Here is a 27,018-nt window from a genome sequence, read left to right on the forward strand (position 1 = left end):
TTAGACCAATTGTAAAATTATTGAAATGTTTATTACAATAATTTGACAGTTAGTAGGATTGCCTTTGTTCTGTTCTAATAGATGGTATAATGGTGATTAATATTTGCAAAACATTATTCAGTATAGTATACTGAAGAGCAAAAACAGTCATAAATATTCTTCATAAGACTGATGAGAGTGATTCTTTGTCAGCCAAAGTTGGGAGAACTGTTTCACAGACTAGTTAAGCAAAAGCCTGACATAGTCATACTCACAGAATCATACCTTACAGACAATGTCCCAGATACCACTATCACCATTCCTGGGTATGTCCTGTCTCACTGGCAGGACAGACTCAGCAGGGGTGGCGGCACAGTGGTATACAGTTGGGGAGAGGGGGGAGTTGCCCACGGAGTCCTCATCTTCGACTCTGGATCCCATGAAGTCTCATGGCTTCAGGTTAAACGTGGGCAAGGAATCCTCCTGCTGACTACCACGTACCGGCCACTATCAGCTGATGAAACAGTTTTCCTCCATGTTGAACATCACTTGGAGGAAGCACTGTGGGTGGCAAGGGCGCCGAATATGCTCTGGGGAGGGGACTACAATGTCCATTACCAAGAATGGGTCGGTAGTAGCATTACAGACCGAGCTGGCCGGGTCCTAAAGGACATAGCTGCTGGACTGAGTGGGTGAGGGAACCAACAAGAGGGAAAAACATATCTGATTTCATCCTCACAAGTCTGCGTGCTGCAGAATTGTATTCAACCACAATCTGCAATTTCATAGCCCGATATATGCCCCACTCTACCATTACCACCAAGCCGGGGGATCAACACTGGTTCAATGAAGAGTGCAGGAGAACATACCAGGAGCAACATCAGGCACACCGAAAGATGAAGTGTTAACCAAGTGAAGCTACAATACAGGACTACTTGTGTGCCAAACGGCATAAGTAGCAAGTAATAGAGCTAAGTGATTCCACAATGAGCGCATCAGAACTAAGCTCTGTAGTCCTGCCACATCCAAACGTGAATGGTGATGGATATTAAATAACTCACTGGAGCAGAAGGCTACACAAATATTGTCATTCTTAATGATGGAGGAGCCCAGCATATATGTGCAAAAGACAAGGCTGAGGTATTCGCAACAATCTTCAGCCAGAAGTTCAGAGTGAATGATCCATCTCGGTCTCCTCCGTAGGTGCCCAGAATCTCAGATGTCAGTCTTCAGCCAGTACGATTCACTCCAAGTGATATCAAGATACGGCTGTAGGCACTGGATACTGCAAAGGCTTTGGGCCCTGACAATATCCTGGCAACAGTACTGAAGAATTAGGATGGCATGGTGGCGCAGTTGTTAGCACTGCTGCCTTACGGGGCAGAGGACCCGGGTTCAATCCGGCTCCGGATCACTGTCTGTGTGGAATTTACAAATTCTCCCCGTGTCTGCATGGGTCTTACCCCACAACCCAAAGATGTGCAGGGTAGGTGCATTGGCCATGCTAAATTGCCCTTTAATTGAAAAAAATTGAGCACTTTAAATTAATAAAAATGAAAAAAATAGGACTGAAGACTTGTGCTCCAGAACTTGCCACATCCCTAGCAAAGCTGTTCCACAAGCAATGTGGAAACTTGCCCAGGTGAGTCCTGTATACAATAAAAGGACATATCCAACCCAGCCAATTATTGCCCTATCAGTCTACTCTCCATCATCAACAAAGTGATGGAAGGAGTCACCAACAGTGCTATCAAGTGGCATGCCCTCAGAAATAACCTGTTCACAAATGCTCAGTTTGGGTTCCACCAGGGTCACCCAGCTCCTGACCTCATTACAGCCTTGGTTCAAACATGGACAAAGGAGCTGAATGCCAGAGGTAAGGTGAGAGTGACTGCCCTTGACATCAAGGCAGCATTTGACTGAGTATGGCATCAAGGAGCCCTAACTAAACTGGAGTCAATTGGAATCAGGGGTAAATCTCTCCGTTGTTTGGAGTCATACTTGGCATCAAAGAAGATGGTTTTCGTGGTTGGAGATCAATCATCTCAGCTCCAGGACACGACAACAGGAATCCCTCAAGATAGTGTCCTAGGCCCAACCATCTTCAGCTGCTTCATCAATGACCTCCCTTCCACTATAAGACCAGAAGTGGGGATGTTTGCGGATGACTGTAAAATGTTCAGCACCATTCGTGACTCCTCAAATAATGAAGCAGTCCATGTCCAAATGCAGGCTTGGACAATATCCAGGCTTGGACTGACAAGTGGCAAGTTATATTTGCACCACACAAATGCCAGGCAATGACCATCTCCTACAAGTGAGGATCTAAACATTGTCCTTTAAAATTCAATGGCATTACCATCACTGAACCCCCCACAATCAACCAGCTGGGGGTTACCATTGTTCAGAAACTGAACTGGACTAGCCATATTAATACTGTGGTTATCAGGGCAGGTCAAAGGCTAGGAATCCTACGCCGAGTAACTCACCTCCTGACTTCCCAAAGCCTGTCAACCATCTACAAGGCACAAGTCAGGAGTGTAATGGAATACTCTCCACTTGCCTGCAGCTCCAACAACATTCAAGAAGCTCGACACCATTCAGGACAAACCAGCCTGCTTGATTGCTTCCACTTCCAGAAACATTCAAACCCTTCACCTCCGACGAACAGTGGCAGCTGTGTGTACCGTCTACAAGATGCACTGCAGTAACTCACCAAGGTTGCTCATATAGCACCTTCCAAATCATGACCACTACCACCTAGAAGGACAAGAGCAGCAGATACCTGGGATCCGCGCCACCTGAGGTTCCCCTCCAAGTCACTCACCATCCAGACTTGGAAATATATCGGCGTTCCTTCACTGTCACTGGGGCAACATCCTGGAACTCCCTCCCGAACAGCAAAGTGGGTCTACCTACATCACAAGGACTGCAACGTACAAGAAGGTAACTCACCACACCTTCTGAAGGGCAACTCGGGATGGGCAATAAATGCTGGTAAGGCCCACATCCCGTAAATTAATTTTTAAAAAAATCTGATGCGGAGTAGCACAACAGCATGAACCAAACATTTATTATCTTGAAGCACCTTATGGAGAAGAGCAGGTGACAGAGTTATTTACATTCGGATATAAGTCCAGTAAGATAATGCAATCTGCTAACACAATATCAAATGGTTGTTTACACTGAATACTACCTATTTGAGCCAAATCAATCTAGTGCATAGACTAAAATGTGACTCTGAAAGAGAAATACTCAAAATTTCCAGAGCGCTTAACAATTGATTGAAAGATTTTTAAAATAAAAATAATTGCTCATTAAATCTGCCCCCATCAAATGAAGTTAGCCAATAATCAGTTACTCTGGATAGAAGGCACCCAATTCTTGTTCCATTGATTTCAATGAAACATAAATGTGCAGAATTCTGCAATAGGCTGGCCTTGGGCCTCAGGCCACTCGAGCTATCACCTTGTCCAAGAGTGGCACGAACACCCCTCCCATTGATCAGTGTCCCAAATTTGCAGTCTGCCACACTAATCTACTTTACACAATTGCAGTTAGCCGTCTGAAACACAGTCCTCCTCTTGATCCTAGCTTCAACGTTTCATCCACACTTACCTTTCCCCACCAATAACTGTTCTCCACAGCTCCCCAACTCTGGCCTCCCACCTACCAGCCAGGCTTTCAATTTGGTCAGTTTAGAGGTGGATGACTGCAACATGTTATTTAACTAAGGCATGGCCATAATGATTTGTATGAGCTGCCAATGCAGCACCTTGTATCTTCCACTCTCTTGGTCTCCCCATCATTACCATGGCCAATATTTCAATAAGCGTGGCCGTTCTCGGGATTTGGCTGAGATGGTGGATGTACTGAGCACAGATCCATTGAAATACAAATTAGAGATGGAATACAGGGCAATGTGGCAAACTGGTTAAAAAGTTGGCTTAGTAACAGGAAAAAAAAGGTCAATGGCTGTCCTTGCAATTGGACAGTTGTTTCATCTGGTGTTCCACAGGGCTCGGTGTTGGGACCCTTGCTGTTTGTGTTATATATTAACGATTTGGACGTGAAAATGGGGAGCATGATAGGGAAATTTGCAGATGACACAAAGATGGCCGAGAGGTGGACACTGTAGAGGATAGCTGTAATCTTCAAAATTATATAGATGAGTTTGTGGAGTGGTCGGTAAAGTGACATGGAATTGAACACTGAAAAGTATGGGGTCATGCATTTAGGGAGTTCAAACAGTTATAGGGAGTACACGACAAATGGGAATATACTAAGAAGGATAGAGGGTAAGAGATCTTGGCATACAAGTACACAGGCCCTGAAAGTCAGCAGTTCAAGTAGACAAAGTTGTTAAGAAAGCATACGAATGCTGTCCTTCATTGGCAGAGGTATAGAACATAAAAGTAAGGAGATAATGTTGGAATTGTATAAAACACTGGTGAGGTCACAAATTGAATATTGTGTGCAGTTCTGCTTGCCACTTTACAGGAAAAACATTATTGCTCTGGAGAGAGAGCAGAGGAGGTTTACAAGAATGTTGCCAGGGCTAGAAAGTGTAGCTATGAGGAGAGATCAGATAGGTTGGGATTATTATCCTTGGAACAAAGAAGGCTGAGGGGTAATTTAATTGAGGTGTACAAAATTATGAGCAGAAGAAATAGGTCGATTGGAGGAAGTTGTTTCCCTTGGTTGAGAATTCTAGAACCAGGGAACATTGAATAAGTGGCAGCAGGTGTGGAGGGGACATGAGAAGATAGAGGGAGTCTGGAATTTGCTGCCTGAGTTGGTGGTGGAGGCAGAGACCCTGCACTCTTTTAAAAAGTACCTGAATCTGCACCTTCAGTGATGTATGCTGCAGGGCTGTGGACCGGGTGCAGGAAGGTCGGATTAGAAAGGGCACATGGATGTCTTCAGGCTGGCATGGACAAGATAGGCCCAATAGCCTCTTACTGTGCTGTAACCTTTCTGTGATTCTATGACAATAGCATGCATTGGGAGAAAAGGTAACTTTGGATCATTGGTTTCAAAACTTTCCACTACTAAGCCTTTCCTTGTGTTGTTTCTATGTGTGTTGATTAATTAAAACAAATTGATTGCCATGATCAATCAATAACTCCATTATCATTTTCTCATGCAACTAGCAGGAGGCAGAAATGACTGACCATGGCTTTATTTGTGCAGCAATTCCTGTGTAATGGACTTAACAACTAAAGTTGGTTGCATGTATCTGGGAATACATTCTTGCTGATTATACATCAAGTGATGTATACAGCACGGTAGCATGGTGGTTAGCATAAATGCTTCACAGCTCCAGGGTCCCAGTTTCGATTCCCGGCTGGGTCACTGTCTGTGTGGAGTCTGCACGTCCTCCCCGTGTGTGCGTGGGTTTCCTCCGGGTGCTCCGGTTTCCTCCCACAGTCCAAAGATGTGCGGGTTAGGTGGATTGGCCATGCTAAATTGCCCGTAGTGTCCTAATAGTAAGGTTAAGGGGGGGAGTTGTTGGGTTACGGGTATAGGGTGGATACATGGGTTTGAGTAGGGTGATCATTGCTCGGCACAACATCGAGGGCCGAAGGGCCTGTTCTGTGCTGTACTGTTCTATGTTCTATGTTCTATGATGTGTAATGATGTAGCACAGTGTTTGCATGGGCTTTGGGTAGATCAGCATCTAGATTATATTGAGAAAAATCAACCTTATTCCAGTTTTCAAGAATCCAGAATGTGGGAACCTCCATACCTTTTCTCTTTGCGGCCTCAAAGAAATATAACGGGAGAGAAAACTGGCGATGAGAATTGAGACAGAAACACAGTTGGAAAGAAGATTATCATTGACTAATTGTGGAACAGCATTGGGAGCAATGGTAGATTCTCAAGACCAGACTCACACATGCACAGACATTGGGCAAAATACTGCTGCCGACGTGCAGGTTTAACAAACGTTTTTGACAGCAACTGTGAGTAAGAAGACCAATAGTGGAGGAAGATTTTCTTGCACTGAAGTGTGTGATGTCTGGGCTGCAGGGACGCGCATGTGGCGAAGCTAATCAGGCTGTGGGGAACAGGTATTTCGAAGTCTGGTGACTCTACCCAGGCAACGTCTCTGCGGGAAAGTCAAAATACTCAGGTTAAAAAGGGAAAGATTTCCTAGTTTCTTGTTCAAGGGATTATTTGTGTCATACTTTCCAATACAGTTAGAAGGGAGAAAGTGCAGACCTTAGGAGCCCGGATCCATAAATGGCAGGAAAAACAGGCACCCTAGATGCATTTGATGGGGATTAGCAAACATGGAATTCATATTAAGAAAGATTCCAATTGTTTTGAATAGCTAATCAGACACCGGAGGGCCTAAAGTTGGCCATAAAACGTTTATGCTGCAACAGAATCTTGTTCACCCAGCAAAACCAGGAGACAAGTACTTCAATGAATTAATGCAAATCTTAGAGAGCCATTTCTCTCCTAAAATGTTACCAGCAGCCAGGAAGAAGGTGGAACCATTTTCCACTCTACAGCATCTATCAGAAGATTCGCTAGATATTGTGAATTTGGTATAACTGTTGATGATACTCTTTGAGTCAGGCTAGTTTATGAGTTATGCTGTCATGAAATTCAGAGGAATCTGCTCACTGTAAATGATTTAACTTTTCAAGCTGCTGAGGAAATTGCCACATCTATAAAACTTGCTATGAGAGAAGCTTTGCACATAAGGTTAGGGCAAAGATCCACAAACTGGATACCTCAAGAAACAAGGCGGCAAAAGCGTAAGCATGTCATCATTGTACACAGGTTGGACGCTTAGCAGGAGTGTGCTAGAGTAAATCGAATGCATGCAAGAACTATGGTAAGGAGGGCCATATTGCCAAAGTGTATTGGGCTCAGAAATCTTCTTCTATACCAAGAAAGTGCAGGAAGAACAATCCAAAAAACCATCTTGTCATATCTACAAATTAATGGATGAAGCTCAAGATCACTAAAACGACAGCAAAACCAAATTACTGCAATTGCTAAATCTAGCTGTTTTATCAATGCAGGGAGGTCAACAACAGCTTTGGGCATATCCAAAACATGGAAATTGATGAAATTAAAATGAAAGTATAAACAGACGGTAATGCCAGAGACAATTTATCATCAACTGAGGCATTAAAACCATTAAATGTGATCCTAAGGACGTACATTGAAGGGGCCGTACCATTGAAAGAATACATTATGCTGACAGTAGAAGCAAATGGGCAGATGGTTAAGTTGCCTTCACACGTTGTCGTAGAAACCTACTTGCTCTATTTGGTAGATAGAGCATTGTTGCTTATGATTAGGCAGTCACTCAATGAGTGGATTCAAAGGGCAACTTGCAACAACGTCCGAAAAAGTTGTTCAAAGATTCAAAAGGCTCTTTGACTGGAGTTGAAGTACACCTAAAAATCAACCCAGCCAGCAAACCCAAATGTCTCAAAGCTAGAACCGTACCATATACTTTCAGCCTAAAGTTGAAGAAGAACTAGACAAGACAGGAGTCATTGAACCTGTTACGACAAGCGATTAAGCGACACCAATCATTCCTGTACTAAAAGGATGGCTCAGTGAGAATTTGTGGCGATTTTAAAACTACTATTGACCCAGTTTTATGCATACATCGTTATCCACTGCCACTGATTAAATATTTGTTTGCTGGACTTTCTGGAGCACAGCAATTCAGTAAAATTGATCTTTCACAGGCATATTTGCAGATGAATCACAACCACTACTCGCCATAGTGATGCACAAAGGTCTGTTTCATTACAGAAGATTTCCTTTTGGAATAACAGGAACACTTGATGAATTTGATAACTATCCTGAAGCAGTTAAAAAGGAAAATTTTGATTTTTGCATAAATTATCTTGGTCATATTATCGACAAAGACAGTTTACACAAAGAACCAAAGGAAATGTCAGCACCTTGGAAGCACCACATCCTCAAAATGTGACACAGTTGTTTTTAGGATTGATCAATTATTACGGTGTGGAATTTAGCAAAACGATTGATGGCTTTTCTCACTTTGCTCTGTGTCAAACAGTCAATGCACTGGTCAGAAGTATGTGAAAATGCATACAGTGAAGTGAAAGAAGCTTCACTAAAGTCAGAGCTGTTGGTTCATCATAATCCCAAAATGAAGTTGCAGTTAGCTTGCGATGCCTCACCCTATGGGGTTCATGCACTCTTCTCACACATTATGCCTTCAGGAGAGAAACAACCAGTAACATTTGCTTCAAGTACACTTACTAGCACAGAAGTTAATGATGCTCAGCTAGAACAAGAAGCCTTGAGCATCATTTCAGACTTAAGAATGTTCGACCATTAGCTTCATGGGCGTCATTTTATCCTTTTGATGGATCCTCGACCTTGACAATAATCTTTGGCCCTTATAAAGGAATACCTTCTTTGGCAGCCAGTAGATTGCAAAGATGGTTAATGATGTTGTTGGCTTACTATACCCAATATTGAAAATCAGTGTAGCATGTAAATGCTGATTCTTTATCACAATTGCCATTAAAAGTCAAGCATGACCCTGAAGAACATTTCGGCAATATTCTGTGTTTCTCGCTCGTGGATAGTGTATCTGTAGATTCAAAGATCTACAAGAACTGATTCAGTAATGGGGAAGGTGATGGACTTGGTCCAAAAACAAACAGTCAGACATTCATAGGATAAGTCCAGACCTCACATGAAGAGTTGAGTTGACAATACAGAATGGACTTGTGGGGAATCAGTGTGATTATTCCTCCATGCTTATGCAGTAGAGTCCTTGGCCAACTGAGGGACATCCGTGTTGCAGGAATGGTGAAGGAATTAGTATGCAGTTATTTTTAGTGGTAAGGATTAGATGCTCGAATTGAAGAGAAAGTTGGGCAATGCTATTCTTGTGCAAAATGAAGGAACATGCCACCATTATAACCATTACATCCCTGGGAATGATCAATGTAGCTAAGGCAAAGAACACACATCGACTATGCTGGTTCACTGGAGAGTCACATGTTCTTAGTGATTGTCGGAGCACATTCAAAATGGCCAGAAGACATGATAATGTAGTCAACGATGACTGAGCAGGCTATTGAGACACTAAATGAAGTATTCGCAAGTTCGGAACACCAGAGAAGATTGTCAGTGATAATGGTTCGCAGTTTTCTTTGAACGAGTTTGAGGACTACTTGAAAGGTAATGGTATACATCCGGATTTCTTAAAAGTGCCTGCAGGTGGGTCGCCGGAGCGTATCAGGGTGGATCGCGGAGCAATCGGTTGTGCCATTTGCAATCACGGGATAAGTGCCTATGGGCCTCTGCTGGCTTTTAAATTGAGAATTGCAGCCGTTGCCGCCTATTAAATGAACATAAATTAGCCTGTGTGCACTCTCTGGCCAGAAGCAGCGGCAGTGAACTGGTCACATGCACTTGACATTAAGCACCCTGCATGTACATGTTTTTGGCACCAAATCATGGAGGAGAGCTGTTTTCATTTTCTAGCTGCTGGAAAACATGGTAAGAGGATTGTAAAAAAGGATCATTTTTTTACAAGTAAGAGATGTCCAGTGTAATCGGCAGTGTACCTATCGGCCACGATATCACAATTGAATCTGCTGAAAAGTGCTGCTCAGTAGAATCCAAAGCAGGACAGAACTGTGCTAGTATTAGCTCTGTAAACAGCTCCAGAGCCCGTTGTTAACAGCATATAAAGAAGAAACTCAGGAACAAAACAGTATCAAGATGATTTCCTGAGGTATAGTTTTGTTAATTGTGCCAATGCAAATAAGGATATGAAATGTTACATGCAGGGAAGTATTACTCAGTGAGAGGTGAAGTTTTAGATTTTGAAAGCGAAATGGTGAATTAAAAACTGCTTTTAAAGTTGACACTCGAGAGTCACTAATTAACTGATAGCTGACTCCAAATTAAAATATTAGCTGCTGTACCTGCCCTGTGATATCATATTAAAAACACACCTAAAAGCCATGAGGCTGTCAGCATTTTGGAGCAGCATTTCCCAGGAATATCCAGTGCTGAGTAAGACAAGCATTTTGCTGCTATTGTCCTTCATCATGACTTACACGTGCAAGGTTGGGTTTTCCGTCTTCACAGAGATGAAGACAGCACAAAGAAACTGGCTGAAGTCTGCACCTGATATGCACATTGCCCTCTCCTCCTTTGAACCTGATTGAAGTGAGACATGAGGACCAAGCCGGCTCCCCTTTCAAATTGAAAGTCAGCGAATGTGGCTGTGTTGCAAAGGTTGGCCAGTGTGGGTCCCGAATGTCGATTGGTTGGAAACAGTGGGTCCCAGGAAAAAAAGTTTGAAAAACAATGGTATACAGTCACTATATCAAGTCAGCTCCATATCAACCAGTAACAAATGGATTGGCTGAATGTTTTGTGTGATCATTCAAGCATTCTGTTAAAGCATTGAAAGACCAGGCAACATTATCAAGGAGTAAACAAATGTTTTGTATCTTATTGAACACTGTATATGCTACCTCGCAAATTTCACCGGCAAAGTTGTTGTTCAAGAGGAAACTATGAACACAGTTTGATTTGTTAACTTCACCTGACACTTCAGAGGCTATCAAATGACAACAAGCACAAATTGCCAGGAGGGATAAAAATCGCTAAAAAGCGAGAGAGAGAGGGTGTTAGCTTGGAGTTACACCACTAATGAGAAATAGGTCCCAGCTATGATCCTAGCAGAGACATATCCAATATCATACATCGTACAGATGGATGATGAAAGAGTTTGGCGATGTCATGTTGATCAGTTACCTGCTGTACATGGTGAGTTTCCAGTAACTTCTCAGGAGGTTCTACTTTTAGAAGATCTGGAGAGCTATACTTTAGACAGGGACCAGAGACAATGACGAGTTTAGACTTTGTTTCTGAGGACATTTCAATGCCTATAGTGAGAGATACTGAAATAACTACTCAAGAAGTACCATCCATGGAAACATAGAACATAGAACAGTACAGCACAGAACAGGCCCTTCGGCCCTCAATGTTGTGCCGAGCCATGATCACCCTACTCAAACCCACGTATCCACCCTATACCCGTAACCCAACAACCCCCCCTAACCTTACTTTTTTATTAGGACACTACGGGCAATTTAGCATGTCCAATCCACCTAACCCGCACATCTTTGGACTGTGGGAGGAAACCGGAGCACCCGGAGGAAACCCACGCACACAGGGGGAGGACGTGCAGACTCTACACAGACAGTGACCCAGCCGGGAATCGAACCTGGGACCCTGGAGCTGTGAAGCATTTATGCTAACCACCATGCTACCCTGCTGCCCCAAAGGGAAAGGAATGAGGACACTTCTGAGGTCACCAGCAGCCGAGTTCAAGAACGCTGAATTTTACCAAAAATAGACGTCCACCATGGAGACTGTCTTATTGAATTGTATATATGTATCGAAATTATGTATCAAGTTGTATAAACACTAATTCTATTGCAGTAATGAAGTAAAGAAGGAGAGTTGTGATGTATCTGGGAATACATTCTTGCTTGTTCTGTGACACGTGACATGTCGTGACATCAGCAGAGAGTTTGCGTGGACTTTGAGCAGATCGCCATTTTGATTGTACTGAGCAACACCCTCAATAAACCTCTCAACACTGCAATGAAGTTATTGTGAAAATTCTCTAGTCGCCACACTTTGGGGACACAGGGAGAATTCAGCATGTCCAATTCATCTGACAGCACGTCTTTTGGGACTTGTGAGAGGAAACCGGAGCACCCGGAGGAAACCCACGCTGATACGGGGAGAACATGCAGACTCTGCAGAGACAGCAACACAAGCCGGGAAATGAACCCGGGCCCCGGTGTTGTGAAGCAACTGTGCTAACAACTGTGCTACCGTGCCGCTCATGTTGTGACACTAATAAAGATCATTATTATTATCATTTTTTACAAGAATCCCAAATGTGGGCACCTCTGTACGATTTCTTTTTGTGACAACAAAAAAAACATAACAGTTGTTTCGTTCTTCTGATTCAGTGAATGTCCGAGAGGATGAGATGCCTGAGGACAATTGCCCGCTGTCGACTAAGCATTTCGTGCTTAATCCTACAGTAGCGAGCACCAACATGGATACACAGACTCTAAAAGGATTCAGTTGGTGAGGCACAGGCAGGAATACTGAGGCTAACACAATCAGAGGAAGTGGAGGTCGACTGAAGGAACCATAAACTGTGAACTGGAGAGTTAGCTTGAGGGATTTTGCAGCTGCTAAACCCAAATAATCAGACCTCACAGAAACCAGTAAAATCACAGTCCAACAGCACAGCATCAGCATCAGGAACTCATGAAATGATTTGACAATGTGCTAAGCAGCCTGGTAAATATAACAGTACCTATGGAGAAGCCAATAAGCAGCAGCTTGGCAGTTTAATAATTAGTAAACAATAGTGAGGACTTTGCTAAAATCTAAATTTGAGTTCCTAAAGAAGAACCTGGGAGCACAAATTCATAAACATGGCCCTTACACCGGTGTAAATTTGTCACAGCAACAGATTAACATCTCTCTGGAATATCTCTGCTTCTGCGAATGAAATGACTTTTCTTCACTTAAAAATAAATATCTCTCGCCTTTCTCACCAAAGAGTAAAATGCCTCTCTGGACTGCAGCCCAGTAAGACATAAAAGAAAAATATCTTTATTTATGTCACGCTTTTCATGGCCACCTTCCATCTAAAAAACACATGGCAAGCAATGAAGTACTTGTAAAGTGTAGCCACAACTTTAATGTAGGAAATGTGGCAGCCAATTTGTGCACAGGGAATATTTCTACAAAGAGCAATGTTACAATGACCAAATGATCCGTTTTGTTTGTCCTAATAACTAATGGATACACAGTGACCGACTCTAGAGATAACTTCCCTGGCCTTTTATAAAATAGTGTCATATAACTAATTTTACATCCACGCACATAGGAAGATGGGTCCTGAGTTTAATGTCCCATTTAAAATATGGCACCTCCAACAGTGCAATACTCTCTGTACTATACTGTAGTGTCAACATAGCATTTTCTGCTCAAGTTGTGGGCCATACCTTCACCTTGTGGGCAGACGACAGCTGGGGTGGGCTGTCTTTGCGTCATTGTGCTGCCTTTCAATATTTTGGTTGGTGGGCATGAGTGGACATCAGAAGCACACCCGGCGATAGTTAAAGGGCCAATTAAGTCATTTTTAGTGGCCTGTGCACTTTTACACTTGACATATGGGCCAATCAGACAGGTGACCTTTATGTTTTTCAATCATTCTACAGCAAAGCAGGACGAAAGGGCCAGAAGATGTTTGAAATGCGAGGCCTCAGGAGTGTTGCTGTGAGTTGTATGTCATTGGTTTAGAGCTTCTTCCTGGCATTTTTTAATTGGTTTGGATAATTATTGGATCGCTGAATATTTGCAAAGACATATTGCAGAAAGGCCCCTTCAGTACAGAAACCTGTGTAAACATCTGGACAAACAATATTGAAGATTGTGTACGCAGCTGGAGGGACCTCCTCAGAAAAGGAGTGGACCAGAAGGGAGAAGAGGCAAGTTTCCCACAGGTACCATCCCAGTGTCTTCCCTCTCATATAATCCTTACAGTGCAGAAGGAGGCTATTTGGCCCTTCGAGTCTGCACCAACCCTTTGAAAGAACACCCTACCAAGGTCCATACCACCACCCTAGCCTCGTAACCCCACCTAGTCTACACATCTTTGGGCACCAATGGACAATTTAGTCTTGTCAATCCACCTCATCTGCACAGTTTTGGACTGTGGGAGGAAACCGGAGCACCCAGTGGGAACCCATGCAGACACAGGGAGAACGTGCAAACTCCACATAGAGAGTTGCCCAAGACCGGTATTGAACCTGGGCTCCTGGCGCTGTGAGTCAGCAGTGCTAACCACTGTTTCCCCTGTACTGAGAAGCCAGAAGGGCTGAACGTCCAATAGGATTTGCAAGGAGAAGGGTCAGGAGGAGGCACCATTACCCAGGAAGCATAGATTATACCTGGACATGTCAGAGATTCAGTGCCAAATAAAGCTTCACCTTTCCAGGGCAACTGTCATCTCTACGTGAAAAATAATTGCCCCAGAAATAGCCTCAAATCATATACATGGCCACTGTATCCAGTGGCTCTGAAAGTGACAGTGACCATGGGCTTTAATGCCTCAGGCTTGTTTAGGCGGTCATTGGGAAGTCTCTGAAGTCTAATCTATTGCTCACAGCTACATCAGGTTGGTTACAGATGCGCAGTTCTGAAGGGTCAACACCTTCATTTCCTTCAGGATAGATAAGGCCAGCCAGGCAGAGTGAACAAGAAGATTCACTGCAATTGTAGAATTTCCCCATATTCAGGGAGGCTTCTTTGCATGTGTGTGCCCATAAGGACACCTGCAGGAGAGCTGGATGCCTTTGTCAATAAAAAGGTCTTCCACTCTCTCTGAACATCCAGATTGTGAGTGACCACAAGAGTCAGATACTACAGGTTTGTGCCAGGTATCCAGGGAGCTGCCATGATGCCTACATCCTGCATCAATCCCAGGTGCCAAGGCTGTCTTTGCACCAGCATATTTCGATGGTTGGCCCCTGGGGGACAAAGGCTATCTACTGAAATGATGGCTGATGATGCTGTCAAGACACCTGAAGCACTCTCAATTACGACACGAAAGCGAGGTCAGTAATCAAAGGCTTTAATAAACAGAGAACAGGGCAGCATCCAAGAGAACTGTGCTCGCAAAATGGAGTCTCATCTTAAATACTGTTTCCAGGGGGCGTAGGCAGAGGCGGAGTCCCCCAGGGTTCCAAGCCTCTTAAAGGGGCAAGGTATTAAAGGTAAATACCGATCATCACAACACCCAAGGACCCCAGCCAAGGAGAGCTACAACCACAGTCATGCCTGTACAAGGGCAGTATTATAGAGGACAATAGGCCTACTTAAGATGAGGTTTCACTACCTGGACCGCTCAGGGAGAATCACTGCAATATCCTCTGGGACGGGTGTCCCTTATTGCAGTAAGTTGCTGCGCCCGGCACAATCAGGCTCTCAAGGGTGAAGCCATTGATGAATGAAGGCAGCAATGCTGTTCCAGAGCCACAGAGGATAGTTCCAATGCTATGTTTTAACAGGAGCCTCATCAACATCAGGGGAACAAGATCTTGAATTGAGGATGCATATGGCTGGCAGGGAGACCAAGAAGGCCTTGATTCAGAGGACTTTTAATTAGCAATCCAATGCAAGGAGTCAAGGTGATGGCAAGGGAAACACCACCTTACTGATCTGTGCTGATGAGACCCTCCTGTCACTTGTGCCCCTACCTCTGAAATAAACTTGGCATCCCAGCCTAGGTGTAACAATCAACTCCCAGGCCTCCACCCTAACATTTACATGTTGCACAATAAGGCTATTCGAGATGATCTCACATTTTAATAGTCAGGTATACCTGCACCATTACACATGTGTCAATGAAAAATAATTCACCCGTGAGACCCATTATGTGATCACAGTGACTTAAATTGTTGCTAAGGAGTGCTATATCTTCTTTTTTTTAATATAGAAATTTGGAGTACCCAATTCATTTTTTTCCAATTAAGGGGCAATTGAGCATGGCCAATCACCTACCCTGCACATCTTTTGGGTTGTGGGGGCAAAACCCACGCAAACACGGGGAGAATATGCAAACTCCACACGGACAGTGACCCAGGGCCGGGATCGAACCTGGGACCTCGGTGTCGTGAGGCAGCAGTGCTAACCACTGGAGTGCTATATCTTGGTGCTTTTCCCTCACTGGCACTTGGATAGGAGGCAGGCTGCAGACTGTGATGCCATGTTGGCATTGATGACTTTGACAGTTGTCCTCTTGTTGCTGCATTGGCTCAGACTGGGCGGGAGATCCGGTGCTATGGCTGCGCATTCCCCAGCCATCACGGTGTCCTCAGATGTGACAGTCACTGGCAGAGGGGTGAAGGAGCTTCTACCAATAGCAGGAGCACCCTGAGAGGAGGCCCCAAATGCATAAAATTGCAGGTGATCCGCAAATAAGAGGCTTGTTTGAACCTCAGACAGGTAGCTAGCAGAATCACTTGGTCCTCATCCACCTTTCACATTGACAGTGACCAGGCTGCCAACAGCTGCATAGTCGATGAAGGGCAAATTCTTTGTTTTGACTTTTTTTATCAAATAAAACATTTTCAGGAGTCATATCCGATTAAGATTTTCTTTCAAGGTGAAATACTTTTTTTCATTGTTTACTCTCCTGTAGTTTATTCATCAACATTGTCATTACCTGATTTATTTTGCGTTACTACTTTAAAAAATGAGGAACATCTGCTGGGTTCAGCGGTGTTTCTTTCAAACAGAGTTACCTTGACGACTAAATATTGGGAAAACTGAAGTTATTGCCTTTGCTCCCCACCACCAACTTTGTTCCCTGACCATCAGTTCCATCTATACCTTCTGCCTTAAGCTGAGTAAGACCATTCACAACCTTGATGTTGTGGTTCACCTGGAGGTGAGTTCTCAAACACATATCTCCACCATCACTTTCATCTTGGTAGCATTGCGTGACTCCAGTCCTTTTTTATAGTTCATCTGCTGCTGAAACCCTTAACCATGTATTGATATCTCCAGAATCGATTATTCCAATGCACTTCTGGCCGGCCACCCATTATTCACTGTATATAAACTGGTGTTCATCCAAAATTCTGCTGCCAGTATCTTAATTCAGTCCAAAACTCATTCACCCTTCATTCTGGTGCTTTTTGACCTTTAATGGCTCCTGATCCGACAATGCCTCATTCTTAAAATTGTCAGACTTTTTTTCAAACTGCTCTGTTGCTTTGCCCCTCCCTGTCGCTCCAGCATCCTCTATCTCTAAAAACTCTAAAAAGTTTGTCTCTTCCAATTCTGGCCACATGCACTTCAACAAATTTAATCAATCCACCATCAATGACCATACATGTAATGGCCTTGCCCCAAAACTGTGAAATATATCCCCAAACCTCTTTGGCTCTCTCTCTTTCTTCTTTCAGAATGCTCCTTAAAACTTACCTTTTTAAACAAGCTTTTATCCCCCCTAATAAATATCCCCTTATCTGGCTCATTTGTTTTATTGTCATTATTCTTGGGATATATTATTATGTTAAAATGAAGTATATAAATTTAACTTATTGTTGTTGGTGTTGGCCAACTAGGTTGTTTTAAAAACTACCTCCTTATTTCAGTGCAATGTTATCTTCTGATAGGTTTATGAGTTTGCTGCTAAACATCAGATGCTGAACTTTTCATGTTTCCATACTGTAAAGCAAAGAGTATCATGAGGGTTGTTGAAACAAAGCTAGTATTTCTACACGCCATAAATTGTTCATTGCGCACAATCTGTTGAAGGTCCTAATGCTTAACATTGGGAAAATCACTTGTGATAGTGACAGCCACTGCAGCTGGCGATTGCACCAGGCTCACTGAAATTAAATGGCCTAGAAACAAGATATTTGCTTAGAATGTGAGAATACTGTAATTGTAGGAGCCCTAGGAAGACAGAATGGTTCATTTCTTCTCCTAGGGTTTTTGGATGATTGTGGAATGAATGGTTTACTTGACATTATCACTCATCCAAAATAATTCCATATTAGAGAGCTATCTTCCCTCATCTGTGTAGGGATCAGTCGACAGCAATTTATCAGGTCGATTCACTGAGATTAGCATGCTATTCCAGGTCCTCGGGCTATAGATTAAATATTGACGGCATTAAAGACCAAACTACACTTCAAAAAACTTCAAGATGTGATAATTCCTTGACCATTTGAACCAATCAATGCTAAGAAAGAGTTTTTGTCTTGAATTTATTTTCAGTTTGGAACAGCGGCACAGTTTAAGCAATTGGCATACAATTAGTTTAATGCACAGAGAAATTGGGCAGAGCATAACATGTGGCAGCAAAAACAGTGAGGACATTTTAAAAATATTAATTTGTGGGATGTGGGCCTTGCTGGCTCAGCCACTGTGATAACCCCCACAAGGACCACTAATAGATCTCCCATGGGGCAGGTGGAGTATGAATTTCCCTAGAGCAGGCCGAGGCCAGCACAGCTGTGACTCATGAACTGAACTCTTTAAATGCTGGCCTCCACCTGGACCAGCAGTGGTGGTAGACCTGGGTTGGGACACTATTGCTGTGTGCCACGGTAGTGGCTTTACTTTTGTATTGTAAATAAACTATGTTAGCCTGCCTACTCTTGTCTCCTGGATTAGCACAGCCAACATTTATTGCACATGCTAGTTGCCCTTGAGAAGGTGGTGGTGAGCTTCCCTCTTGAACCACTGCAGTCCCTGAGGTGTAGCTACACGCATAGTGCTGTTATGGAGGGAGTTTCAAGATTTTGACCCAGTGGCAGTGAAAGAACAATGATATATTTCCATGTCAAGGTGGTGAGTGATCTGGAGGGGAACCTTCACGTTGTGGCATTCCCAGGTAATCTGCTGCCCTTGTCCTTCTAGATGATAGCGGTGAGTGTTTGGAAGGTGCTACATAAGAAACCTTGGTGGGTTCCTGCAGTGCATCTTGTAGGTGGCACATATGGTGGCTACTATTCATCAGTGAGGGTGGGAGTGAATGTTTGTCAAAGGGATAGCAGGCTGCATTGTCCTGGGTGGTGTGGAACTTCTTGAGTGTTGCTGGAGCTGCACTCATCCAGACAAGTGGAGAGTATTTCATTACACTCCTGACTTGTGCCTTGGAGATGTACATAGAACATACAGTGCAAAAGGAGGCCATTCAGCCCATCGAGCCTGCATCGACCCACTTAAGCCCTCACTTCCACCCTACCCCGTAACCCAATAATCCCTCCTCAGCTTTTTGTATACTAAGGGCAAGTTAGCATGGCCACCTCCACCTGACCTGCATATCTTTGGACTGTGGAAGGAAACCGGAGCACCCGGAGGAAACCCACGCAGACACAGGGCGAGTGTGCAGACTCCGCACTGACAGTGACCCAAGCCGGAATCGAACCTGGGACCCTGGCACTATGAAGCCACAGTGCTAGCTACTGCGCTACCAAGCTGCCCCACAGGCTTTAGGGAGTCAGGATGTGGGTTATTCACCACAGGACTGTTAGTCTGTGACCTGCTCTTGTAGCCATAGTATTTATGTGGCTCGTCCAGTTTAGTTTCTGGTCAATGTAAGGCCCCAGAAAGTTGATGAATAACAGAGAGCATTTTAAGTAATGAGGTTAAGCCAATGTTAGTAAATGCTTTTATTAGATAAACTGTTAAAACTGGGAGTCACTATTGACCGCTTTTCTGTGTTCAATCCTCTTGAATTTATTTACATCAATCTTGAATGGACAACACGGTAGCACAAGAGGGCAGCACAGAAGCACAAGGGATTAGCACTGTGACTTCACAGTGCCAGGGTCCCAGGTTCGATTCCCTGCTAGGTCACTGTCTGTGCGGTGTTTGCACATTCTCCCCATTTCTGTATGGGTTTCCTCCGGGTGCTCCGGTTTCCTCCCACAGTCCAAAGATGTGCAGGTTAGGTGGATTGGCCATGATAAATTGCCCTTAGTGACCAAAAAGGTGAGGAGGGGTTATTGGGTTACGGGGATAGGGTGGAGGTGAGGGCTTAAGTGGGTCGGTGCAGACTCGATTGGCCGAATGGCCTCCTTCTGCACTGTATGTTCTACATTCTAAAAAACTGAAATGCTGTCAGTTCTCCCATCTTTATTCAGCACACACACCGCACATTCCTTTCAGCCATCCATTATGTCACATGAATGGCTTTTTATCATTATGTATTTCTGGAATTAAGCCATACACGCTGGCATGCACAACACCCCTTTATTTTATATTCAAATGTAAAATGATATCTGATTCTCATTCTGAATTATGGCCACAGTTAAAAGCTGGAAAACAGACACAAGTATGACTACAAATTCAATTTATTTTTGCTTGGATAATAATGATTTGTAGAATCTGTCTCAAAATTGAGGAAGATTGCTGCTTTGAACAAAAACAGAGTTATGGCCCCTTCAGAAACCATTCCTTCACAGATATTGACGAGAAACCATTACACCAGAAGTCCTGCAACAATAAGAACCAGGGAAAGTAAGATATTTTTAAATAATACAAAAGAACCACACTTTGAGGGATCGGTTCTCTCTGTGGCATTAGTGGCAGCTGTCAATAATAGTCACTGCATTTCCAGCAGTCTGCTCGCAAGCCAAATTGAAATGAAGCAGTGTTCTGTCATTATTGCAAAGCATTCAATCCTAAAGTTCAATAATTCTTTGAAAGTGGAATTAAAACATCGTAAAGAGTAATTCAAGCCTAATTAAAAATGTTGCAAAATGAGACTATGAATTTTCGATGGGAAAAGTCTTTGTGGGCGGATATGGGTTTCCTATAAGTATAATCCAAAAATAATTTCTACACAAAAACATTTTCTTCATATCTCTCTGTTTTATGTCCAGAAACTAATGTAAACTGATCTTTTACATAATTACTGCACTCGTATTTTTAGCTCTCGGTTCGAAATTGTCAGTAGAAAAAAAAGATCACGTATATTCCAGCAATTCTGGCTGTCATGGTTATAATTTCTCAGCATTTAATTTTGGATGGGGAAAAAAGAAGGCACAGGGATGTGTTCTATTATCAACAGATTATTGATACTTGTATTATAAGTTTGTGGTTCAGGATTCCTCCCAACTCATCTAACCTGTATGCTATGGCAGAACTACACAGGATAACCCCCTGAAATGGATGGACATTGTGGTAGTTTTAAAATGAAGCCTGTGGGCTTCAAGAGGTCCAAACAACCAAAGAGTTTTATTGGAAGACATTAACATTACAGGTTGCGCTATTAGAGTGCCCGTTTGTCTCTGCAAATGGCAAAAGTGATTTGTCTCTTAAAGTGCTCCTGCTCCACTGCAAGGCCGCTAGTGAGGAAACATCAGAAACACAATGGGCATGTTTTAACAGGAAAATAAACCTAGGGTGCGATCTACTAGCTGTGTCCCACTCCCATTCCGGTAATTGAGGCCTCCCCCGGGCTTACCAAAGGCCGCTGTGCCTCGCGAGATATAGCTATATCTCACAAAGCGTCCCGATCAGTGTCCCGCCCAAAATGGGTGGGATCCAGTCACGCTCAGCTAAATGGGGTTAAGCACGTACTTAACCATGCTGACACCGGATCTAACCGGCTCCTGACATCTATCAGCCTCCCCTGGGAGACCCCGGATGGGTGCTGGATTTTTACTGGTCCACACAAACGTGGACCAGGTGGAACAGCATCTGGAGCGGGGGCGGGGGGTGGGGGGGGGGAGGTAGTGTCTCACAGGCATTGGAGGCCTCAGGGTGATCAGGGATAGTGCAGGATGGCCCCCAGCTCTCCCCGCCACCCAGACATCTTGGTACTACCAGGCTGGCAGGAGCACTGCCAGGGTGGCAGTATCAGGGTGCCATGGTGGCACTGCCAAGGGTCAGGGCCTTTGGGGGGTCATGCACATGAAAGGAGAGATGAGGGGAGCATTAAGGGTGGGGAGGGGTGAAAGGTGGGTATGAATTGGCCTCTGGAATGGTGGAGGCCCAGGAAGGGGGTGGCCATAAGGGGACATGGGAAGGCTTGAAAAGGCGGACCCTCAGCGACCTAATTTGTGGGGTGTCCTCGCTTGTGGGGGTGTAGGGTAGTGCCCATGTGTTTGGGAGGTGACAAAGCCCATGAGTGGGGACCCTATAACTCTCTTAGAGATATGAACACCCTATCAAAGTGGTGGACCGATCTCTGAGAGAGAGTCTAGCCGGTGTGTTCAGCTCCTCAGTAATGAAAAATGTTCTAACTGTGGGCTAGCCTGGAAAGAAACTCCCAAGGGCTCGGGAAAGTGATATTGGGCGCGATTAAACTGAATTGTAACAAAGTCCCATGTCGAGAGAGTTTAGCTGGGTGTTTCCCAGCGCTCGCAGCATTGAGAAAGGCCATGCTATCAAATGGGACTTTGTTGCAATCTAGAGCCACAGCAGGGAACGCCCCATTGATGCCGCACTAAATCCTGTTTCCTGCACTGAAGATCTCAGCTCGCCTGAACACCTCAGTGCAGGAGAAGAGAAGGACACCATTTTTAAATGGCATCTGTGGTGACCTTTGTGAGGATGGAAGTTGTAGTGATCACAAAGATACACAACGTTCTTTTGAAGAACTAAACTAATTTTATTAACACTACTAAATTTGAGTTTGACATTTATTCTGAATAGCAAACATACATGTAGGAATTAAACTACACTCACTGACACTATCTCTATCTACTAACTATAACAATTCTATCTTAACTAACTTTATGAATCTTATCTTCATCAGCTCCTGTCTAATATCCTCCCCTTAGCTTAAGAGCCAGTGCAATTTATAGCACTGTCCCTTTGTTGCCTCCACTGGCTAGGATTGACATAACATTAGCTCGTCACATGCTGTACATTGTATAATGTCACATCTCCCTTTCTTTGAGAAAAATGTTGGCTATACATTTTCTTGTTTACAATATTATAAAGCATGTCAACAAAATTAGGACGAATGTTAGATTTACAGATTTACAGATTTAATCTATTTGGAGGTTTCCATCTTGTAGGCCTTCTGAATATTACAACATTGTTATTTGAATTATACGGTACATTTGACAATATAGCTATTAGAAAGTCATTTGTAGGAAATATGAGTTGTTGACTCGTGGTAGCTGATTCTGTGAATGTGAATGTAGCAGGTTGTTTGAGTTTCAAAAGGTCTCTTCCGTTTCTAAGAAAAATCTTTCCAGATTATGTTCTGATCATGTATGATCTTGGTCTAAGCTCATTGTGCACTTTTGCAATGTCCATTCATCCACCTTCAGGATTACGATTGCATAAGATATCACCTTCTTTGAGTGCAGATATGGGTTTGGAGTTTTTATCGCAATACATCTTCAGTTACTGAATTTTTTATACACGACTTGTTCATCTTCATTTGGAACTATTAGAGTTAGTAACGTAGTAGGTATTCTTAGTCCCATCAATAGTTGTGCTGAAGAAAGCCACGATGACAATGGGTATAGCCCTATATGCTAACAGTGCTAAGTCAAAGTACTTTCTGTCCTCCATAGCTTTTTTGAGAAGCTGCTTCACAATTCCCACAACTTTCTCAGCTTTCCTGTTTGCCTGCGGGTATAGTGGGCTAGAAGTTACATGTATAAAGTTATAGTCATTGGCAAATTGTAACCACTCCATGCTGCTAAAACATGGTCCATTGTCTGTGACAGCAGTAACTGGTATGCCATGTCTGGCTAATACATTTCTCATTGCCCTGACAACTGACTGTATTGTTGAGTCAGATAATTTAATAACCTCCAGAAAAAATGAGTAATAGTCAATGATTATCAAATAATCACAGCCTTGAAAGTAAAATATGTCCCTGGCGACTTTTGTCTATGGGTGAGTAACGAATTCGCTTTCCGCCAAGGTCTGCTTACATTGTGCCAGTTTGTGCATTTGGCATATCATACACTGTTGAATGTAGTTGTCTATATCCTTGTTGATTCCTGGCCAATACACCAATTTCCGGGCTCTTCTTCTACATTTTCCAATGCCTTGATGTCCTTCATGGATTTGTATGAGAATGTCTTGTCTAAGAATGATGGAATTACAATGCGATTCCCTTTAAATAGATAGTCGTCTATTGTTGATGTTGCGAACGTTTGCACATTTCCCTTTGGGCCAGTCAGGACGTAGATATTGTATCAGTTGCGGAAGTGTCACATCTCATAGAGTTTCTGACTTGATTATTTGTAGTTTTGCATCTGAGACAGGTAGAATTGCTGTGATGACATTGGCTTGTGCTTCAATACCAAGTACAACATCAACAACTTTGTTATCCTTGTGCATTGTGGCTCTGGATAACGTATCAGCAAGTACTAAGGGCGCAATTCTCTGCAACCACGATGGGTGGGAGAATAGCGGGCCACGCCGTTTTTTCCCGTAACGCCGGTCCGACACGCTCCCGCTATTCTCCCCACCGGCCAAATGTCCGTGGTCAGCATACTCGCGGAAATCCATGGCGAGTCGCCCGACGGAGGCAGAACGGCGACTCTCCAGCACCCCCGCTATTCTCCGGCCCGGATGGGCCGAGCGGCCTGCCGTTTCCGACCTGTTCACGACGGCAACCACACCTGGTCGCTGCCGTCAGGTAAGTGTGGGGCCTGTGGGGGACGGATCGGGGATCGAGCACCACGACCGTGCTCGGGAGGGGACTGGCCCGTGATCGGTGCCCATTGATCGTCGGGCCAGCGTCTCTAAGAGACGCACTCTTTCCCCTCTGCCGCCCCGCAAGATCAAGCCGCCACGTCTTGCGGGGCGGCTGAGGGGAAAGACAGCAACCGCGCATGCGCGGGTTGGAGCTGCCCAACCTGCGCATGCGTGGCTGACGTCATTAGGCGCCGCCGTGGCATCATTCTTGCCGTGCCGGGCCTTGACGCCAGGGACAAGGCCCGGCGGCCGAGTTTCCCGGCACGGCCCTCCTATCCCCGCCGGTAGGGGAGAATAGGGGGTGAGGAGCGGCCTCCGAGGCCGTTGTGAAACTCGGCCGAGTTTACGACGGCTTTGCCGATTTTTTCCGGTTGCGGAGATTTCCGCCCTAAATCTTTTGAACCAGAGTTAGCAGTGTGATTTCTCTGCATCAGGTTTAGCTAGATACATGCATCTATTCCAATAGGTGAGGATTTTGTATCATCCACAATTTAAAAATCAAGTGGAATTTTAATGTCACCACTATGAACTATGAGGTATCATGAACCTTTTGTTGCTATTTCATTTCTATTGTAGTCTGTTAATCTTCAATGTGTCTTTTTATATTTTGGACGGGTTGCTACTTTGCCCAAATCCTATTCTGTTATCAGATTAGCTTCTGTGCCAGTGTTCCATTTAAATTGTACCTCTGACCCATTTATGATCAATGTTTCTATCCAATCTTTATTTCTATCAGATAGTTGCCTGATTGGTTTATCAGCAGTATTGTTTCCATTTGTTTTAGTAATTGCTTCTATTATGAAGTAGTCGAGTGAAGTAGGCATAGTGAGGCCGATCTTTGATTTTAAATTTTTTCTTCTTTCTTGTTATATGTGTTGTTGACTTTTTTATACTGTTGAAATGCCTTTTTTAATTGATTCTGCTGTGCTGTTGTGTTAAATCTGCGTTGTGTAGCAAAATGATTGAGTTTGTTACATGTTGTGCATCTTGTTCCAAATGCGGGACAGTGTTGCTTCAAGTGGGAGTGTCCACAGCATCTACATGTCATCATGTTAGTGACATCATGTTGAAACTTCTCGTGCGCATGCGCAACTCGGTCAACCTCTGGTTCGTGTCGTTTTACAAAGTACGCATGTGCGAACGGATCCTGCACATGCGCAGAATGTCGAATGTCCGTTTTGCATTTTTTTCTTACACACGCCTGCACAAAACGGCTACTTGCTGCAGCGCGATTTATTTCCAACTGCGCCCCAGAGCCAATGGCGCTGACCACATTGCTGAAATTCGCGCCGATTTCACGGGATCTCAATTCAGCATATTCATTGGTGGCCTACTTGCTCACTTGCTTTACAGAGGTTGAGGGCTTCTTCTAAAATTACATTCGGTTTTCTTAGTAAATGTTCCCGCATTTGCTCTTCAAAAATGCTAAACACGATTTGGTCACACAACAGGATGTATTCCGTAATTGAGGAAAAATTGCAGGAGCCTCAAATCAGTTCGAAAACAGTCAAAAGATTCTCCTTTGAGCGGCACCCTTTTTTTCCAATATGTATCTCTTATACACCTAATTGACAAGTTTTTTGCAATGAGACAATTTTTTTCATTACTTTCTCATACTTATTTTCAGCTTCATTTTCTGAGAAATCAAATGAGTTAAAAAGTTGAAATTCCTTAAAAAGAGTTTCAAAAATAAATTTGAAATTCCTGTGGACCTGCCAGATTTAGTAGGAGAGCTATTTTCCTAGTGTCAGGAGCTGATTCAAGTGCAGAGGCAGAGAGAAAGACTTCAAACTGCTGTTTGAGTTTTACCATTTTAAACTTAGTTTACGGGACATCTTGAAGTTATTTGGCGTTTGCACAGCATAAATGTTGGTTTTGGTTTTTCTTTGTTCTTTGTAGATTTTCAGATTTGTAGAGATGCACTGATTTATTTTCTTTCTTCTTTCTTACTGCTTGCTTTTCCAGAATACACTCTTGGTACCATGTGGTGATCTTTGTGAGGGGTTTCGAGGATGGGAGGCATTGTGATCAAAAATATACACAGCGTTCTTTTGAAGAACTAAACTAATTTTATTAACACTACTAAATTTGAGTTTGACATTTATTCTGAATAGCAAACATACATGTAAGAATTACATTACGCTGAATGATACTATCTCTATCTAATTATAACTATTATATCTTAACTAACTCTGCAATACACAATGACTCTTATCTTCAACAGCTCCAGTCTAATCTCCTCCCCTTAGCTTAAGAGCCAGTGCACTTCATAGTACTGTCTCTCTAGTGACTCGGCTCAATGTAACATTAACTCTTCACTTGTTGTACATTTGTATAATGTCACAGCACCCAAATATCTTGACCTCTGGACCCCCCCTCCCAAAGCCCCAATTCACCTATAAGGGAGTCCTCTAGACTCCCTTACTCCTCCTCCTCACATGGCTAGGGCACTCCATGCCTGATCCCTGGTGTGGGCACAGTGCCAGCTTGGCAACTGACAATTCCCCTGCTGGCTGGGCAGTCGCACCTGGGCATCTTGGCAGTGCCAGCCTCCAATCTCATGGGAGACCCTCTCAAGTGCTGTTCTGTCTGGTTCCCCTTTTTTGGGCCCAGTACTGAATGGCGCTCACCTAAGGTCTCAAGGTAAACCGGTTAGATCCCAATGCCTCGGGTAGATCAGACAAGCTACTTATTGGGGTGAGACTAGCTTCTCACTCTGATATGCAGATTTGCCAAATATTTGTCCCGCCCCCAATGCCCAGGTGTGAC

This window comes from Scyliorhinus canicula, chromosome 3 (assembly GCF_902713615.1).
Source record: "Scyliorhinus canicula chromosome 3, sScyCan1.1, whole genome shotgun sequence".
NCBI lineage: Eukaryota > Metazoa > Chordata > Chondrichthyes > Carcharhiniformes > Scyliorhinidae > Scyliorhinus > Scyliorhinus canicula.